The sequence below is a fragment of the Podarcis bocagei genome (genome assembly GCF_964188305.1).
Source record: "Podarcis bocagei genome assembly, chromosome: 5".
Lineage (NCBI taxonomy): Eukaryota > Metazoa > Chordata > Lepidosauria > Squamata > Lacertidae > Podarcis > Podarcis bocagei.
This window is the reverse complement of record NC_138129.1, coordinates 54,462,024-54,483,121: the sequence shown is the minus strand read 5'-3', so window position 1 is coordinate 54,483,121 and position 21,098 is coordinate 54,462,024. Positions and strand designations below refer to the sequence as shown.

Genomic DNA, 21,098 nt, shown 5'->3' with positions numbered 1-21,098 from the left:
GATTTCAGACAGTCTTTGGCAGTCCTACCTGAAGATAGCAAAAGTGTGAACCTAAAACCTCTTGCCTTAGAAGCATGTGTTTTACCCCACTGAGCTACAACCCTTAACCTTAATTTCCATATTCTCTTTGGAAATTCTGATTGCATCCTGTAACAACATAAAGGTGAAAATATTCTTCCAGTTCCTTGTGCTTAATGTTGGGGCACCCTCCACCTCACCCTCCCAAACCACGGAGGCATCCACTGTCCTTTGAAAATTCTGTATGAAGGAAAGCAGTTTTCCTTGAAGTCACAGCCATCAGCAGTTGGGAGGGCTGAACCAGTTACTCTTCCTCTCTTGGAAACAGTTTGACTTTATCTGCTCAAACCTCACTTGCTGTGGATTTCTTGGATTTGGGTAGGTAGAACCTGGATAGTTAATTATCTGTCTCCAAAGTACAATGACATGCAAAATCTGTCCTGACTATCAGACTGTTGGTGATGCAAAGCACTAGAAACTGTCCTCACAATGTGTGATGATTAAGGACAATTGAATTAATTCATCTCTTCCCTTCAAATGTCACTTAAGAAAAGCTTGGAAATACTTTACACAGCTATATATTCATGGATACCAGTAGGAATCACAGCAGGGAAATTAGTATGCCAGCCTAGCTAATGAAGCATTTCAAGTTTGGAAGCTGCATATTATTGGTGTCCCAGCTTACTCATAGCATTCTGAATGTACAGATAATATGAAAGAATAAGGTCTTTTGCTAGTTAAGAAAAAGGTTTCCATCTACTCATACAGAAATAACAACCTAATAAATATACTGTCAAGCTGCGACCAGCTTTAACCCTGGTAGTAATTCTCCACAGTTCAATAAATCTATTCCTAAATGTACTAATTATGTTTAATGCTTTGTCTCAAATAAACCCCTGCATACAAATTAGAAGGAAACATGAAAGCACAGCTGAGTCAAGTGTACTGTCCATTTCTTAAGAGTACTCTGGCTGCCAAAACACAAATTTAGATTGCCCTAGTTACTTCAGTCTAGGTGTGTTTTAAGGTTGTAACAATCTTACAAATGTAGTTATTTGCACAAAATACTATATAAGTACTAAGTCCTAAGCTATTTAAATACATATAGATATAAACCAGCACTTTGAGCCAGTATCATTATTTAAGTATTGGTGAGATAATGTTCCCTATTGCCAGTCCCACAGGTAACCTAGCAGCTGTGTTTAATACTAACCGAAGCTTCCAAATGATATTCAGTAATAGCTCCACATGCAATGCATTGTGGGAGGTCCAACTGAGAAGTCACCAAGGGACACATAACTATGACTAGGTCGTCTTTGTCCAGGAAAGGTCATACTTGATACCCCAGGAACAGCTGAAAAAAGGTAAGTACCATGGCTTCTACTGGGCATCCAGTGACAATGGTGAATCGGTTGGTACCTCCAAACATATCTTTCAGAGGGAGAGCAATTACAGATGGAGCACCTCTGCCCTGATAAAACAAGCCATTAAGTTTCACTTAATTGGCCCTCAAGCAGTCCATTAATGAGTACAATTTAGAATCTCCATGGCCTCCCTTAAGTTTGATGGAAGGAGAAACAAATCTGGGTGTTAGAAGTTAAGTGTACCAATCTCATTTCATTCAATGGTTTCATGAAAAGCCTAAAAAGTATGGGAGACAAAATGGAACAAGCAGCAGTCTCCCAAATACCACTTTCTGAAACTGGCCATTCAAGTAGGGCTGGAACCACTGAAATATAGTGCTCCCATCCCAAACCAAGGCAGAGCTGCTATTGTCAAATAGCATCAAAAGCCACCTAAGGATCCAACAGAATGGGCTTCTCTTGGGATATAATACATAATACATAAGAATGACAAAAAAGTTCCTAAAATGAAACCAGACTGAGACAGCTCCAAAATATCAGATCATCCAAGGGTGCCTGCAACAATCACTCACTCAAGAATCCTTCCCAAGCAGTAGAACCAATATCGAAATAGATTTCCACATCCTGATTTAACACACAAATGCACCATGTGAGAGCACTGTGTCTCAGCTAATCCTTGCCGCTACAGAGGGCAACCAGGTGGGGGGATAAAGCAGAAAGAGGAGGAAGTGTGGCAGAAATAGTGAAAAGGGGGCCCTGTGCGCTTTTGACTTTGACCCTACCTAATTTAACTCTGGCTCTCCCCGCTTCTGGTTCAAGTTACCACTGAAGGACTGTGGCAATCCAAAGAAAAATGTTGCCACCCTACCTCATAGCTTCTGTGAAATTATGCTTAATTTACCAATTGGCCCAATAAAAAACATTTTCCTTTTGCATCAGAACCTTCTTTTAAGATTCATCTATATTAAATTTTCACTTCTCTCACTAACTTTAGCGCAAGATTTCAATGACTACATCACATTTAAATGTTTCTTCCTCGTTACACTTTAGACTAGAATTCCCAAGCTGCTAAAGGTGCAAACCTCAATGACACAGCATACAGCAGCAATTAATCAGTACTACCAGGCAGCATTATTATTTTCTTTTGACAAACCACCGCTTTGTTGGCAAAAAATGTTTAAGAGTGTACCAACTGGCATTTCCCTAGTATAAAAACATATTAACGGCTCATATTTCCAAGTTCAACAAGAATACTTGGTATTAAGCTTATTTATTTTGGGAGAAGTCAATATTATGTTTCAACGTGCGGTTATTATGAAAGAACACAGAGGGTTCAAATTACTAATTCTTCACTGGTCACCATAAAGAGTATTTTATTGTGCACCTATGTTCATAGAGCAATCGCAGCTCAGATGTAAGAGCAATCGGATTCGATTTTCCAGTGTTCAGACCTGCTTAGCTCCTAGAAAAGCAGAAATTCCCACCCTCTCACCTACTACTGAAAACTTCACAAATGCTGAGAAATTAGAACAAAAAGGAAACTACTCATTTTCAGTATATCTTGTGAGGCTTAGGAAAGCAAGCTGTGTTTCTACTGTAGCATTCTCAGAAGAGCATTACTTGATCGGTATCTGGCTTTGAAAGCATGCAGGCATCATAACAGCAGCAGAACTATAGTACAATGATGCCTCACATGATAATGTTCTAAACCTCTTTATGAATATGAGCTTTTAGAAACCACTAGTAGAAACAGTATCTATATTCTACAAAGAATACTTGAATAAGCACACATTCATCTTGAACAAAGCATGCTTTCCAAGACTGGACATGCATCAAGAACAAATACATCATCGCTGCTGCTACAGAATATGACCAAATCCAGAAACAAACATGTGCTAATTTAGTCTCCCCTCCCCTCAGTATGATACAATTATTAACTATGACTTCTCATTAAAGTAAAACTGCAGTTTACTGCTAAGCAATTTTGAATACGTACAAAACTATGGTAAAAATGTGTGGGGTAAGAGATCGAAACCAATGATACAAAACATAGAAGCCGTAAATTCCCAAGTATAAATATTTTGTCATCAAAGCAGAAACTGGTGGAATTCTCTTTCAGGTAATTTTGTTACTAGTGCTTGATATAAAGTGACACACAAACCATTACATTAAGTTGGAAATTCATTCACAAAAGTTATGAACCTAGTTGTTTTTTAAAAGTGTATTGTGTCACCAAGAAGCCACAAAACCCAAACTAATTTGAGATTTAGGGAATTCTACATATTTCATGGCACACAGAAGTGTGGCCCCAGCTGAATGTTCTCATACCCCACTGAAATGAAGCCTAACAATGTAAAAAAAACCCGACTGTTCTTCTCACTTACCTGTTTTCACACCTGTGTCAAACCTTTAATTTTAAGCCCTTCAGAGCAGAGCAAAGACTTGCCTTCTTGCAGCAAGAAAAAATGCCATGCATACTGGCAGTGCTATATAAAACATTAGTAACTTAGCACTTTGCTCACTAAAGCCCAGTCATGACTGGCTAAAAAGGTCTTATCTGCCTATGAATATACTGATGGTTTGGATTCCCCCAACATTACAGAGGGGACGTTGCGTGTTACTGAGCGAATGCTTCCCTCCTCCGTGGTTTCCTGCGGGAGAAGAGCTGCTGAATGGGGAGGAGAGAGGGACAGAGTGCCTGCTTCTTTAAAGGAGCAAAGCGGGAGGGGAGAGGAGCCGCTTACACGAGTGTAAGCGGCTTCTGTCCGGTTGGCTCCTTTAAAGCAAGCAGGCTCTCTGTCCCTCTCTCGTCCCCACTCAGCGGCTCTTCTCCCGCTTTGCTGGAAATAGCAAAAAAGAGTTTCAGCTCGCAAAGGGGGGGGGGGAGGAGGGAGAGAAGCAGAGCCTGCTTGCTTTAAAGGAGCAAAGAGGGGGGAGGAGCCGCTTACACGAGCGCGTAAGCAGCTCCTGTCCGGTTGGCTCCTTTAAAGCAAGCAGGCTCTCTGTATCTCCTCCCGCTTTGCTGGAAATAGCAGGAAAGATTTTCAGCTCGCTAAGGGGGGGGGGGGGAGAAGCAGAACCTGCTTGCTTTAAAGGAGCCTACCGGACAGGAGCCGCTTACACTCGTGTAAGCGGCTCCTGTCCGGTAGGCTCCTTTAAAGCAAGCAGGCTCTCTGTCCCTCCAGCAAAGTTTTTCAGCTCGCTAGGGGGGGGGGGAGGAGGAAGAGAAGCAGAGCTTGCTCCACGCGTGCTCCTTGTCCCTTGAGTGCTTTTCCTTCCCTCCCCACTTAAAACGTGGTTACAAAGCACAGATCCACATGGATCATCAGGATCAGCAAGGGATACCCACGTGACCTGAAGGTGCTGCTGTGCAATGCCAGGTCAATGATTCGTAAGACCACTGCCATCCATGACTTGATCATGGATGGAGGATTTGACCTGGCATGTGTAACAGAGACTTGGTTGGATGAAGCAGACGGGCCTGTCCTTGCCGCTGCTTGTCCACCAGGTTTCTCTTACGCACAGCAACCCAGGTCACGTGGGCGGGGAGGGGGGGTTGCAGTGATTTTTTAGGAAGTCATTAGTTTGCACCAGGCGTCCTATTGGGAAGACCCAGTTTTCTGAGTGCATGTTCTGGAAGTTGGGCAATAGGGGCAGTACAGGATTCCTTTTGGTGTACCGACCTCCCCGCTGCACCAAGGATTCCCTGCCCGAGCTGCTTCAGGTCGTGGCGGATGTTCTCCTGGAGACACCTAGCCTGGTCGTCCTAGGGGATTTTAACATCCATGCCGACACGACCTTACAAGGGGCCGCTCGGGACTTCGTGGAAAGCATGGCCTCCATGGGGCTGTCCCTGAATAAGTCTGGCCCAACCCATAGCCGTGGACATGCCTTGGACCTGGTGTTTACCTCTATGGATGTTGGTGATCTGACACTAAGTAAAAGCGAAATGAAAGAAGTGCCATGGTCAGATCACTTCCTGGTGCAACTGGACTTCTCTGCGACCCATCCCCTCTGCAGGGAGGTGGGACCAATTCGGATGGTCCGCCCCCGCCACTTAATGGATCCAAATGGTTTCCAGAGAGTGGTAGGGGATGCTTTATCCCATGTTGATGGCCTTTCAGCCGATTCCCTGGTGGCCCGCTGGAATGTGGAGTTAACCAGGGCTATTGACTGTTTGGCTCCGAAGCGCCCTCTCCGATTGCATGGAGCCCGGACAGCCCCGTGGTTTTCCACGGATCTGAGGGCAATGAAACAATCGTTGAGACGGCTAGAGCGCCGGTGGCGGATAACTCATTCCGAATCTGACCGGACACAGGTTAGAGCTCAACGTCGAGCCTACCAAGTGGCGATAGCGACGGCGAAGAAGAATTTCTTCACCGCCTCTATTGCATCTGCAGAAAACAGCAGCAGGAGACTTTTTCAGGTGGTTCACAATTTAGCGGAACCACCTGCAACATCGGGGCCCAGTACGGGCCACATGTTCTCCTGCAATGATTTTGCAAAGTTTTTTGCAGATAAAATCGCCCAGATTCGGGAAGAAGTAGACTCCACCGTGGGAGCAGGGCCGGGGCGGGAGAGTGCTAGAGTTCTGTCTAGTCAAGTTGAGTGGGATCAATTTCAATCTGTTACCTCCGAGGATGTGGACAGGCTGCTTGGACGAGTGAAACCAACCACCTGTCTCCTGGATCCTTGCCCATCCTGGCTTATAAAAGCTAGCCGGGAAGGACTGGGCGATGGGCTTCGTGGGGTGGTGAATGCTTCCCTCCGTGAGGGAGCCTTCCCAGACCCGCTGAAAGAGGCGGTTATTAAACCGCTTCTTAAAAAACCATCTTTAGATGCGGCCACGATGGCCAACTATCGCCCAGTCTCAAATCTTCCATTCCTGGGCAAGGTGATTGAGCGGGTGGTTGCTGAACAACTCCAGGCACGCCTGGAAGAAGCGGACCATTTGGATCCCTTCCAGTCGGGATTCAGGCCTCATCATGGGACTGAAACTGCCTTGGTCGCACTGGTTGATGATCTCCGGCGGGCTAGGGACAAAGGTGAGAGCTGTTTCCTAGTTCTGCTGGATCTCTCAGCGGCGTTTGATACCATCGACCATAGCATCCTTCTGGACCGTCTTGAGGGGCTGGGAGCTGGGGGCACTGTTATACAGTGGTTCCGCTCCTTCCTCCTGGGCCGTGTTCAGAAAGTGGTGGTGGGGGATGAGTGTTCAGACCCTTGGGCCCTCACTTGTGGGGTGCCTCAGGGTTCTGTCCTCTCCCCCATGCTTTTTAACATCTATATGAAGCCGCTGGGAGAGATCATCAGGAGGTTTGGGCTGGGTGTTCATCAGTATGCGGATGACACCCAGCTCTACCTCTCTTTTAAATCAGAACCAGTGAAGGCGGTGAAGGTCCTGTGTGAGTGTCTGGAGGCGGTTGGAGGATGGATGGCGGCTAACAGATTGAGGTTGAATCCTGACAAGACAGAAGTACTGTTTTTGGGGGACAGGAGGCGGGCAGGTGTGGAGGATTCCCTGGTCCTGAATGGGGTAACTGTGCCCCTGAAGGACCAGGTGCGCAGCCTGGGAGTCAGTTTGGACTCACAGCTGTCCATGGAGGCACAGGTCAAATCTGTGTCCAGGGCAGCTGTTTACCAGCTCCATCTGGTACGTAGGCTGAGACCCTATCTGCCTGTGGACTGTCTCGCCAGAGTGGTGCATGCTCTGGTTATCTCCCGCTTGGACTACTGCAATGCGCTCTACGTGGGGCTACCTTTGAAGGTGACGCGGAAACTACAACTAATCCAGAATGCGGCAGCTAGACTGGTGACTGGGAGCGGCCGCCGAGACCATATAACACCGGTCTTGAAAGACCTGCATTGGCTCCCAGTACGTTTCCGAGCACAATTCAAAGTGTTGGTGCTGACCTTTAAAGCCCTAAACGGCCTCGGTCCAGTATACCTGAAGGAGCGTCTCCACCCCCATCAGTCTGCCCGGACGCTGAGGTCCAGCGCCGAGGGCCTTCTGGCGGTTCCCTCACTGCGAGAAGCAAAGCTACAGGGAACCAGGCAGAGGGCCTTCTCGGTAGTGGCGCCCGCCCTGTGGAACGCCCTTCCAGCAGATGTCAAAGCGATAAACAACTATCTGACATTCAGGAGACATCTTAAGGCAGCCCTGTTCAGGGAAGTTTTTAACGTGTGACATTTTACTGTATTTTTGGTTTTTATGGAAGCCGCCCAGAGTGGCTGGGGAGGCCCAGCCAGATGGGCGGGGTATAAATAATAAATTATTATTATTATTATTATTATTATTTTTGCACTGGGTCACCCCAAATTCACCAAAAGATCACATAGCATGTCCATGGCTACAGTTTGCACCAAAAAAATCACGCACCCACTGTTGCCTGGGGCCACAGTGGTGCAAAAATGTGGTCACAAACATGGATCCACATGGATCCTCAGGATTTTTGCATTGGGCTACCCCAAACTCACCATCAGATCACATGTCTATGGCCACAGCATGAACCACAAAAATCATACATCCACTGTTTCGTGTAGAATATTTTTTTTCTTGTTTTCCTCCTCTAAAAACTACATGCGTGTTATGGTCGGGTACGTGTTATCGAGCGAAAAATACGGTTTTGCATTGCATTGGGACAGAAATCACTTGACTCCATGAGTATTTGAGGCACAAATAAATTAGCATGTGCTAAATTCATGTTTAGCCTTCTGTATCACTTCTGCCTCCAATAAGCTCACAAAGCTGTGGCCCTCCAAAGAAAAATGTTGCCACCCTACCTCACAGCTTCTGTGAAATTATGCTTAATTTACCAATTGGCCCAATAAAAAACATTTTCCTGTATATACAGCACCTGTATAATTGATCCTGATAGACCTTCATTTTCAGAAGGGACATATCATACTGTGCACCAGTTGCCATCTCCAAGCATTTTTTAAAAGCTGTCCTATACTGATGTCATTATATAACCATCAGAGCAAAGATATGAATGACACCTGCCAGGCTTGAAACACTAGGTTCTCAGCCTTGCAGACATGGTGGAGCCATCATTTCCTACATCTTCAGCTGATGAAGAAAATCCCCCCACTCCCTTTTATCTGTGAACATGTGAGTGTGGTGGATTTGTGAAAAGAGTATGCCCATTTCCAGCCATACCTGGTTCGACCCTTTAAAATGCCTTAATTAAAAGACAATGTTCTGTTCCTCAAAGCATTGCTCATAATCTCTAGTTCCCTCTCTGTACTATTCCACAAGGCTCCATGTAGCGATAAGGGAATATCTGCTTGCTCAGCTGAAGCGGAACAAAGACTTGATAGGTTTTTTCAAGTGTTTGACCTGAACTCTTGAGCAGACCAATTTCTCCCTGCATTTCCCTGACAAAAGAAAGAAAACATAATTAACTTAAGGAAGAGCGGTAAACAAGCAACGGAGAAAGTACAAGCAGCTGTTGTAGCCAGACTGTGGGTTTCTTACTTAAATATTAAATTTTCTGATGCAGAAGCATCAGAATGTTATCAAATGCAATCCACTGATCAACCAGAGTGACAACTTTCTCCTTCCCATTAAAACACTTTTAATAAGCCCAGAAGCCGAATATGCCTCAGCATGTCTCAAGCCTTTAATCTAATCTTCATAAAACATTAGCTGCAGATCCTTCCTCAGTACTTGCTCTCCCCCGCCCTCCACTTTCCCACTATTTCATTTCCCACCTTCTACAACTCCAAAACATAAGCACTTATTGCAGTGAGTCATGTGAACATATAGGCACTATCTCCAAGCAAGGATCTGGAAACTCTCAATACTTCAGAGAAAGTGCAACAATACACCTTTTCAGCTTTTATTCCATCTAGACACCAGGACTACACCACCATCCAGTTTTGCTGTTCTCAAACAACTAAATGTTCTGAATTTTATTGAGGGGAACTCCTTTTCTGACAGGCAGAGAAGTACAGCATATGTACCAATAGCTAAAATGAGAGGAAAGCTAGCTTTCTCACCTATTCATGACAAAGCAAAAGGGCATGTACAACGGTGGCACATGGCCACAAAAATTTAATGACAACTGCATGGTGGAGTAGAAGGTGGACAATTCAGGGAGGTAGCAGAAAAAGGACCATTTCTTCCCCTGTACTAGATGGTACTCAAACTCACAGGTCATTCTGCCCGGATGCTGAGGTCCAGCGCCGAAGGCCTTCTAGAAGTTCCCTCACTGCAAGAGGCAAAGCTACAGGAAACCAGGCAGAGGGCTTTTTCGGTAGTGGCGCCCACCCTGTGGAACGCCCTCCCATCAGATGTCAGAGATAAACAACTACCTGACATTTAGAAGACATCTGAAGGCAGCCCTGTTCAGGGAAGTTTTTAATGTATGACATTTTAATGTATTTTTGATCTTTGTTGGAAGCCGCCCAGAGTGGCTGGGGAAGCCCAGCCAGATGGGCGGGGTACAAATAAATTATTATTATTATTATTATTATTATTATTATTATTATTATTATTATTACCAATGACTGCTGGCAGAGAGAACAAAGGGCAGCAGCAGTTCAGGACATAGCCCTGTTCAATAAGCAACATAAGGTTACCAGATGTCCCCGTTTCCTGGGGACAATCCCCAGATTTACAAATCAGTCCCCATACAAAATCCATTGAAGTTGGAAAATGTCCCCGAATTCATTGAAAAAAATCTGGTAACCTTAACGTAAGAGCAGTCGCAATAGTAGTCACTGTAGAAAAAGACTAGTTTTCTGTGTGAATGAAAAATATATCAATCTGGATCTAGCTGCTAATATGTTGAGGGGTGGGTAGTATGGATCCTGGAAGATGCCCTCAAAATACTGCTGCCATGGCAGGATTCCTGTGTTATCGACTACTGCTTTTTGTGAATAGTTCTGTTGTGTTTTTCTGCATATCCTCTCCTTTGGAGCTCACTGCTTACAATCTTCCTCCACATCAGCCCAGCCATGTCCAATTTCATACTAAACTATTCAATAGTGTATATTCATGAACCACATATATATGTACCTGCAATTCGGGATTAATACAGCATCTGATGGAGCAGACAAGAAGCCATGAACATGTATGTCATAATAAATCTGTTAGTCTTTAAAGTGCTGCAAGTCTGGGGGGTTTTGCAAGAAACTAACACGACTTCCCCTCTGGAAATCAGTTCTACTGAATAGATCAGCATGAAACTAGACATGACAGGGCAGCCACATTTCTCTTTACCTATCCACCCTATTCATGCATAAAGCAAGAATAGCAGTCTCATTTTTACATCAAAGCGAATGCACAAATATGGGATGGCAAACTCTTCCTACCTGCCCTCACCATACCTCTCCATGCTCCATTGCACCAGACACATTTCTCCAAGTTTAACTCATTTCTGATTTCTAAAACAAGAGCTTGTGATGAGGCAAGGGGAAGGAAGGGGAAAGGCTCACCTCCTCATACCTAAGCATTCATTCTGATGCTGTTCTTATTGTACATTCCTTGAGACAATGATGTAGAAGGTGATTAACAAATTAATAATAATAATAAATAAAATAAAGAATAGACACCTACTCTTGCTATATAAAACCACTTTGAGGTTGTTGTTTACAATCAAGCAGAATATTTCTAAATAAACAAATATACATAAGCAGGACAGACACATGCATGAACGAAGGTGACTGCTTTCATCATGTCTAGTTTTGACCTTTTAGGGGGAAAGAGCACAAGATCTCCAAAAACTAAACCAAAGAACTCTTTTTTTGGTAACTGTCAGAAAAGCAAACTGGCTGCCCCTGCACTCACTGGGCTTACTGTAAGTGACAGCAGACTTTAAACAAAGCCCAGGCTCCAAAGATCCATGGAATTATGTTTGTGTACACACGTACATGTTGATTCAGATTTAAGATTACATTATCTTCTCAAATTAGCTTTACTAAAGTCGAGCTCCCTGCAGGCTTGGGCAAAACAGCTGATGAGCCTCTGTGGAGCTTCCTCAGAATGCACTGTCAAAGCTGCATCATCTGCAAGCAAGAACTCTTAGATAAGGGCCTGCCACACTTTTGTTTTGGTGTGGTGATGTGCCAGGTTCAACAGACCCGCCACTCCTCAAATGAAAGTACACACCGCCTTCAGCCAAGCTAAAGGCATATGAGAGCAACAGGGAAAAGAATATTGCAAAGGAAACTGGGGGAAGGCATTCAATGTTCTTGTGGAAAAATACATTCATTCTGTAAAGCTTAGGTGGGCATCCTATCTTGCTGAGCAGTGTGAAAAGTCCTTTTTGGCTGAGTCCTTTTGGGATGGGGGTGCTCAATTAGGCTCATTTGTATAGTGATAAAAACCATGGTTTTGTGTTTCATCTGAACTGGGCTAAAGAATTCTAAACATGGCTTTCTGCTTTCTTTTTCTAAACTATATGGTTTTATCAATCTTTGCACTATGCTGATGAAATCAATACCAAACCTACCATTTACAAATAAATTATTTTTACTGTTACAAATCAAGGAACCAGGGAACCAGGCACAGGACTTTCTTGGTAGTGGCGCCCACCCTGTAGAACACCCTCCTATCAGATGTGAAACAGGTAAACAACTATACTACTTTCCAAAGACATCTGAAGGCAGCCCTGTATCAGGAAGTTTTTATTGTTAATGTCTTACTGAGTTTTTATATTATGTTGGAAGCGGCCCAGAGTAGCTGGGATAACCCAGTTGGATGGACAGAGTATAAATAATAAATTATTAGTATATTATTATTGTAAGTCCCATCAGAAGGCACAAGATTCCTGCAAAGCAGGGAGGTTGGATTAGATGGCCCTCAGAGTCCCTTCCAGCTCTACAGTTCTGTGATTCTATGAAAGCTAACATACCAATTTAATCTAGCAGATTTTTTTGCACATAATATCCAAAAAGACTGGCAAGACAGTCTGAAAACTATACAGTCTGCACTACACCTGCATGCAAAGATATATAGTTAAGCACATATTGGAATTTTTAGTTTTAAGTAGAGGGAGAAGCACAGCATAATCCTATCCATATTTACACAAAAATAAGCCCCACTGCGTACAATGAGTATTTCTTCCATATAAGTCTGTATGGGACTGCACTCTTAACCATCTTAAGGTTTAATTCTCAAGTGATGGATCTTTGGTTAATGCATCATAATGAAAACATTAATACTTTGTAATTCCTCCTTAGTTAATAAAATGTTCAAGGGAATTAACTTCTGTGATTGATCATTCTACTAAGCAAACCCCACAAGGCAAATTAAACAACTACAAATGGGTAATTAACCCAAGTTGCAAGTCAGATGGTTTCCAGCTATTCCTCATGAGAGCAAGATACAGAGATTGGTAAAGAGTCTCTCTCTCTCTCTCTCTCTCTCTCTCTCTCTCTCTCTCTCACACACACACACACACACACACCTGATTCTAACAGAATTTTGCCTTCCATGCTAACACATGATTTGAGTCACTTCCAAGAGTCATATTATGCTCTGGGTTCTGCACTTATGGGACAGGCAGTTTATTCTACATTCTGGGAAGGGTCAGAGTTGACAATCATCTACCATTTAGATGGCTGCCCAATAAAGAGAACAGAATGATGGCTTAAAAAGCAAAATATTATTCCTTAACTGTATTACCGTAAATACTTCATCTCAAAATATGTTACTATTGTAAGTTTATTCTGTGAAAAGCACAGTCTCATCTAAACAAGTTTTTTCTCAGACTGGTACTTTGGAGACATAGATGACACATTATAAATAGCAAACCAGCTTGCCAGAGCTTGATTTGAAAAGCACTTACCTTAATCAGCTCAAGAGCAAGGATATTTATAATGGCAAGATGGCGATAGCGGCTGTGACTGCACTTTTGTGTTTCCCTGCAGGGCTGGCTTTGTTTGCATTTTGTTTTGTGCTCAATTTGATTCTCTGGGGAGGAGTAATTGTTCTTTTATTTATCATCATTGTTTTTGGTTCCATTTATTATATGATTTTGCGACTGCCGTTTTTCTATTCCTTTTCACCACTTTTTTTCCTTCTCTCTTCACCTACAGTGAGGCCTGTCTAGCCAAAATCAGCTTTTTGTAACTGAACGTAGGAACCATTATACAGTGTACCTGCCTGTGCCACCAAGATCAACTGTACCCTAACAGTTAGAGAAGCATCTTTCATCTGCTGAGGAACTATGGTTCCACCAAAACTACTGAAAGTAGCATATTGATATATTTAGCTGCAAGATGCTGCAAGCAAGTAACTGCAGTGCAAATACACTGAAAGTTACACATTGGAAGAAGACAATGAACTTTTCTAACAATCTCTGAATTACAGCTCTTAACTTAAAGACAGTGATGATAGAAAATCCAAGATCTGCAAGCAAAGAACTAATTGTTGAGTCTCTCTGGGATCAAGCAATGGTAATTATCATCATTTTCTCTGGGAAGCTAATGAAGAATTCTGTTTAACAATGACTTTGTTAATTATTTTGTTTCCATTTTGTCCGCAGGCATTGCTTTATTGTCAAATATTTTGTCCGTCTTAAAGTTAGTATTTGCAATCAGTTGAGTACTCTGCATTTTCTTACTGTTTCTGCAGGGTAAATTATATGGCTGGGCTCCAAAGAGATATTTTAAGGACACCTGAGGGCTTACGTATGCCTAAAAGACTTTTTTTTCACTGAAAAACAGCACTCTTGCAACAAACACATCTCAAAATTCTGTTTGCAGTTTCTCAGATGCAAAAGTGATATTCTAGGTGCTATAAGGGGCTGAAGTTCAAGAAGCTCAAGCCCAAAGCCCCCTTGCAGTCCTATATTGTGTCCTATTACTGGCACAAATCTGAGTTTGACTATGCTTTTTTGCTGCAGACTTTTAGTTTGTATGTTTCAGGTATGATTTTTGGAAATATTAAATATATATATAGTCTGAGGTTCTAACTCTAGGGCTACACTTACTATTAGATGAGTGTGTGAGTCAAGTAGAAAGGTTAAGGGATTGATTGAAATAAAAGAGCCATTTAAATCCCATAATTAATTTAAAAATTATTATTTTAATCTATTAAATGAAGACAGGCTTCCTATCTGAAAATATTACTGCAACTCTTAGGAAAGAATGAAGAGCTCCCCATCTGTATAAACAATTACTGTTTAGGCAAGAAAAGCATTAATAGTAACCAAGACAGAACGGGATGAGGTTATATGAACTTCCTTGAATAAAGAACATTCCTTTAGGATACATTTGGAACAGATTTACAAAACTGAATTATGTTGACTGTGGGACAAACAGAACTTCAATAATGTTACCCACAAATATTTTGGGATCTAGTGTCTTTACTGTATTCACACTATTTCCTGGATAAAATTATAATCTTGAAATGTATGTCTTCCCTTTGGTAGAGTTGCATAAACTTTTTTCTAACTTGCTTTTGGTGTGTATGCCACTATTATTTTCTTATTTAGCTATTGATAACCCACCTCCAAATTTCAAATCCCCTAACAAATGGCAAAAATAACCTTCAGTTAAAGAAAACACAAATAATGACATATTTTAGTTGTGACTTTTACTCAAAATAAAGTTAATTGTTATGACCCATCAGGGAAAAAATCCATATTGAAGCAATATCCTTTCTTAAGGAAACCAAACTGTCACAAAAATGACACTTATGTGTTCTACAGCAGTGTTCCCCAACCTTGGGCCTCCAGCTGTTTTTGGACTACAATTCCCATCATCCTTGACCACTGGTCTTGCTAGCGAGGGATGATGGGAGTTGTAGTCCAAAAACAGCTGGAGGCCCAAGGTTGGGGAACACTGTTCTACAGAACTCTTCACCAAACTAGATGGTAAACAAAGTGGGGCAGGGGAGAAAATGTAGAATACAGGAGCCATTAGGCAGTATCCAACTAACAAAGGGTTTTAGCTGGCTTTTGTATTTCTAGAGGTGAAGAATCAGCTATTGAGTGTTTCTCTCTCCCCAAAGACCCTGGTGCAACTGGAAACCTACAGAGCCTCATTTAATGATCTGCGGTATCTGTCCACAATCCATCTTAAGACTCTTACAGATGCAGATTCATTACTTTTACCAGCCAACTTTTTTCCTCTCCTGCTGAAGGAGTTCTGGAGAATTTGAAAGCTTAAACTATTTTGTGTCATTTTGGTTGACCCAATAAAGATATGGCCCTAAAACAGATCCATTTCTTATAGGTCACTTACCTTCACTTTCAAATAAAAGTCATAGGGACTGTGGTTTTCTTTTAGATACTGAACCAAGTCAGAAATATATTTCCAATTCACTTCAATTCATAAATGGCTATTACATCCTGATGTAAGCAGTACAAGAAGCCTATTAATGCAAGAATTAACACATCTATCCCAGACATGTACAACCCAGTTACTTCAAATGTTCTCTAAAGCCTTCCATGCTAAAGCAATTACCTCTCCTAGCCATGTAACTGATGAAGGAAAGGGCAAAAAGGATCAGTACAGAATCCATTATCACCTCCCTGCTATGCTAATCTAGGTGCCATACTTATTTGAGCTTCAGTGATATTAAAAGAAGCATTTGTCTGCAAAACGGTTTTTCTGACCATAACTCCATGCAATCAAAGCCTCTATCCTGAACAGCTGACTCCAACCTTTCTATAACTTAAAGTAATAAGAACATTCAAAGTTAAAAAATATTCTACATATAGTGAAGTAAATGACAAAACAAGGATAGATGCAATTTTACCACAGTCTTAAAACCCTAACTATAATATAAAAATGGCAAAGGCAAAGAAGGAAATGCATAGGGGAAAAGTTTGGGCATACCCAAAATTCCAATTTGTGATGCAGAAACATTTATGTTATCACTTTGAAAATCATATATTTCTGCTAATGTTTCTCTTCTTTTGCTTTTTATTTTATTTCCCTCTTCCTCTCTTTATCTCTATTGTCCCCTTCTTTTCTTTTTTCTTTGTTTTGTATCTTTTGTAGTTGTAATTTTATTGTATTATGAGAAAATCTCAATAAAAAAATACTACAAAAAATAGAAGAAAAAAGAGAAAATGACATATTTCTAAAATCTAGCACTATCAAGCTAACTTTTTAATAAGTCACATTTTCATCCTGAGAATTGAATAATTCATTTATTGAATAAAAGAAAAAAATAAAAGCATGAATTATTGAATTGCATGCAAATTTCACAATGCAGAATACCTAGAAGCAAAGAATATACCGTATTTTTCGCTCCATAGGACGCTCCTGACCAAAAGACGCACCAAGTTTTTAGAGCAGGAAAACAAGAAAAAAAATCTGACTCAAATTTTGTACTAAACTATTTAAAACAGCAAATTGTGTGGCTCCTGGCCACTTTGCTGCTTTAAAGCGAGCCATGGTATATAATGATGAGAATGGAAAAAGGACACATTCCATTATAATGTAGCTGTTTTCATTATCACTGGGAAGTCAGTATTGGCAGCAGTCACAAAAACTAAAATTTGAGCATTTTACTGTTATTAATCAAGAATATTAATAGTCAGGGAGAGAAACCAGGGCTGTGCAAATGAGAAGTGCTTGGAGTATGGAGGAACAGCAAAAAGATAATAATAATAATAATAATAATAATAATAATAATAATAATAATAATAATAATAATAATAATTTATTTATACCCCGCCCACTCTGGGCGGCTTCCAAAAGAATATTAAAATACTGTGAAGCTAAAGATCAAATGATTGTGCTCCAGTTCCTAAATCTCTGAAGTTTTCTCAAAACAGGCATGGTTGTTTTGAAAGGAAGATTCAAAATGGAGTGACTAAGCAAAGAACAGAGGAGGAAAAGAGGGCAGATAAATAGCTTCCATTCAATACCAAGAGAACACAATGTTTTTGGTTTAGTATAGGTGGACTGTACTTGTAAGAATTTGTATAATGAATTATAGAGTTGGAGTGGAATATCATAGCCTCTTTTCAGCAGTAAAGATTAGCTACTAGGAACATGGTCCACACACACACAGGATGTCTGGCTATAGCTGTGCAGTTTAAACTGTTCCTGAGCCAGATACCTGCTCAGTTTTAGCTGAAATTACTATTACTGGTTTGTGGAGATGCTTTGCATGTATTTATGACTATTTCCCCAAAACTGCTACTTGAAGAAATCCCCAAACTTACTATTTTTAAACTTCAAATGGAGCTCAGAATCCAGTTAGGCAATCTTTTGCAGTTGAATTAGGAGGCACTGAGAGACAGCAATTTGCTGCTCCCCACCCCCACCCTCCACCCCAGGAGCACACAGCCTTCCCTCTGCTTGCAAACCTTGTCGGGACTTCAGGGGAAAGCAAAGTCTGTAGGCAGAGCAGTGTAGCTCCCCACCCCACACCCCCAAAGAGCAGCCCAGCAGCACACAGCCTTCCCTCTGCTTGCAAACCTTGCAAACCTTGTCGGGACTTCAGGGGAAAGCAAAGGCTGTAGGCAGAGCAGTGTGGCTCCTCCCCCCACCCCCCAAAAGCACCCCAGCAGCACACAGCCTTCCCTCTGCTTGCAAACCTTGCAAACCTTGTCGGGACTTCAGGGGAAAGCAGAGGCTGCCGGCAGAGCCGCGTGGCTCCTCCCCCTACCCCCAAAGAGCAGCCCGGGAGCGCACAGCCTTCCCACTGCTTGCAAACCTTGTCGGGACTTCAGGGGAAAGCAGAGGCTGCGGGCAGAGCACCGTGGCTCCTCCCCCACCCCCAAAGAGCAGCCCAGGAGCACAGGACAACAGCGATTTGGCTCCAGGGAACACACATTCGCTCCATAAGACGCACAGACTTTTTCCCTTACTTTTTAGGAGGGAAAAAGTGCGTCCTATGGAGCGAAAAATACGGTACTTAGGAGCTCCAGGACACTAAATGTTTTCTATCTTTGACATATTTAGGCATGAGAACTTTGGAGGATTACAGAAAGAATCAGCTTTGTTTTTTTGTGTGTTTTCATTTCTCAGCTTTCAGGTTTCCTGGGGGTAAAAGTAATAGTAACATATAACCAACAACAGGTTGCCATGATACACAAAAATCCAAAACTAAAATGCCATGCCAAGAAGGGGATGAGCTATACAACCCAAACTGTAGGCAGGAAGTACCTGTTCCTGTTCTGCTGCAGAGAGAATATGTATGAAGGATGCAGAATACACCATAATGTTTCAACTTCCCTTTGTGCAAATTTGGTTACTTTCTTGTTTGCAGCAAACCATAGCCCATAATTCCATTTTAAATCACAAACCATGTTTTGCTCTTGCTCTGTAAAACCAGGATCAACCTAGTTTACAAACTTAGGGCAAACCATGCTTTGAATATTTGAATGAAATGGCAAACTATACATAAGAAAAAAACTAAATAAACACCAAGGACTGCACAAGGACAGTGAAAAGGGAAGCTTAAAATCAACACTCCTTTTACTGTCAGACCATTAATGCACATTAGCTAAAGAGAGAGAAAATATTCAACCCAAGCATGGCCAATGTTTTTTTTAAAAAATACAATTAGAATCAATAAAACTATTGCTGATTTTATTCTGAAAACCTTAAAGGCTTTGTCCAAATTAATATCTAGGAGTAACAATTGTCTTCATCCTTCTTTCATGTTGGATCATTCTGGATACCCAAATTCTGCACCCTCTTGCCCTACCTCCCTCATCTGTCAATAATCAGGAAAAGGGAGGGTACAGAAACCAGCATCAGGAAGGCTAGCCGACCCAGTGGACCATGGAATAAAGGACCAGAGGGTGAAAACAAACCATCTACAGTGTCCACATTTTTGTTTTCAAACGGGAACTCTGCGTATTCCCTGTACTCAATAAATAAATCAGTAAATTGTTCTCTAATCCTTTCTTTTCATTGTCTATTTAATACTATAAACATTACATCATATCCAGAGTGAACAGCAGAAACAAGATCTATATTTCATAATATTAAACAAGCTGACAATCATGTTTTCTTTGAACATCAAGAGAATGCAAATAGAAGGGCAAAATGCAAGATATCATTCAACTTGGACAAAAGCAATTTAAGACATTTATGAAGGCAGTAAATGCCATAAATCCAGTGAACAGAAGCCAATTATTGGAGATCTCTTACAGATACCAGTCATCTGCCAAAGAGCTATCTACTTACTATGCATCAGTTCAGCAAAGTTGACAATTGCATTTTTCTTCTATTACATTTTCATGACTCTGAGATAAGTATACAGCCTTCTCTTCCTTTAGGATACATGCTTTCAAAAAGATCAATAAACTAATGTACCTACTGAAAGCAGTAATTATAGCTGACCAGGAATTATTTAGGACAGAAGGAAAATAAATCCTTTAGGAAACAAATACGGACAGAATGTTTTTAAGTAAACAATCCAGTCCTTACTCCAGCAGTACAAAGGAATAATATATTTAAACACTATGCACGTATACCTCCAGATTTTTGAGTTGCTCAATATACATGAGCCTACATGCCACCCTGGCTGAAAGCAGGTCAAATGTAGGCATAAACTCTAGCTATTTTCTAACTCTAGTAGGGCATTGAGAGTGTGTAGTCAGTGTGTTCCCTCCCATTTTTCCTGTTAATATGAACTATGGTATAGCATTATGTCTGAACCAGCACTAATTAGTTTGCTTTTTAAATCAGGGTTAGAAACCAAGATTAAAGCTAATTCTGCACATTTGTGCACACGTAACCAACTGTGTGAATTATTAGTTAGCTGGATTAATCTAGCTGTCAACTGCTGGCTCTCAGGAGTGAATGGACAAAGGGCACCAGAACAGGAACAGAGGCGAGAGAAGAGAGTTCAAAGGTTGTACTAGGAACAATTTTGTAAGGATCTACAGTGGTACTTCGGGTTAAGTACTTAATTCATTCCGGAGGTCCGTTCTTAACCTGACACTGTTCTTAACCTGAAGACCACTTTAGCTAATGGGGCCTCCTGCTGCCGCTGTGCCACCAGAGCCCGATTTCTGTTCTCATCCTAAAGCAAAGTTCTTAACGCGAGATACTATTTCTGGGTTAGCGGAGTCTGTAACCTGAAGCGTATGTAACCTGAAGCATATGTAACCCGAGATACCACTATATAAGCCATATCATATAAAACCAATTATAAAGGCCCTCTTAATCTTTAACACTCAGAGATGGTATCAAATTAGTAAGTTGACAAGAGAGACAAAAAGGACAGGCGAAGCAGCATAAAGTTATATATATTTATAAATATAAAGTTATAATAAAAGGAATACATAAACATAATGATATTTTACTTTACAAATGTCAGCAATATCATAAAGTTGTGTCCAATGTTGTGTCTCTACCCATCCTGCAGCCATCCACACACCCTCAAAATCTTCTCCAGAGTGTTGGAGGACCCTCCAGAGCAGATTTTCAGGGTGCACAGAGTGCTGCAGAGGGCAGGAAGGGAAAGGAAAGGAATAGTCTAAAACAGCAAGTGAACCAGAAAGGAAAGACTGTGGAGTAGAAAGGAGCAAAGCTACATAGTAAGTGGAAGAAAATGTGGGACAAAACATGTTATACAGATCTTATATCTAATAGAAGGCAAAACAATATACAGATATTATACCTAATAGAATATTTAACAATATCTAATAGAAGGAGAGGACTATCCACTTCATGTTCAGATTGAAATATTTCCATAGGCATCTTGATGGCCATTGTGAGAACAGGCCTTTAGACTGATCTGTTAAGTAGTTTCTAGCATCTCAAAAAAAGAAAAGAAAAATTCGGCAT

The 21,098-nt window shown here is 41.5% G+C and overlaps 1 protein-coding gene and 1 long non-coding RNA gene across 4 annotated transcripts in view; one reads left to right on the top strand and one right to left on the bottom strand.

The window, feature by feature from the left end:
- Positions 1-21,098, bottom strand: part of MAST2 (microtubule associated serine/threonine kinase 2) — a 155,514-nt gene that overhangs the window by 89,063 nt on the left and 45,353 nt on the right. The gene's annotated exons all lie outside the window — the stretch shown is intronic.
- Positions 1,269-19,212, top strand: LOC308586554. Of its 3 annotated transcripts, none has more exons than XR_014007929.1 (3): positions 1,269-1,382; positions 13,428-13,787; positions 19,029-19,212. It is a non-coding gene; the product is annotated as an uncharacterized lncRNA (long non-coding RNA). The 3 variants fall into 3 exon arrangements; XR_014007930.1 differs by lacking the exon at positions 1,269-1,382 and adding an exon at positions 13,212-13,312; XR_014007931.1 differs by lacking the exon at positions 1,269-1,382 and having other exon boundaries at positions 13,216-13,787.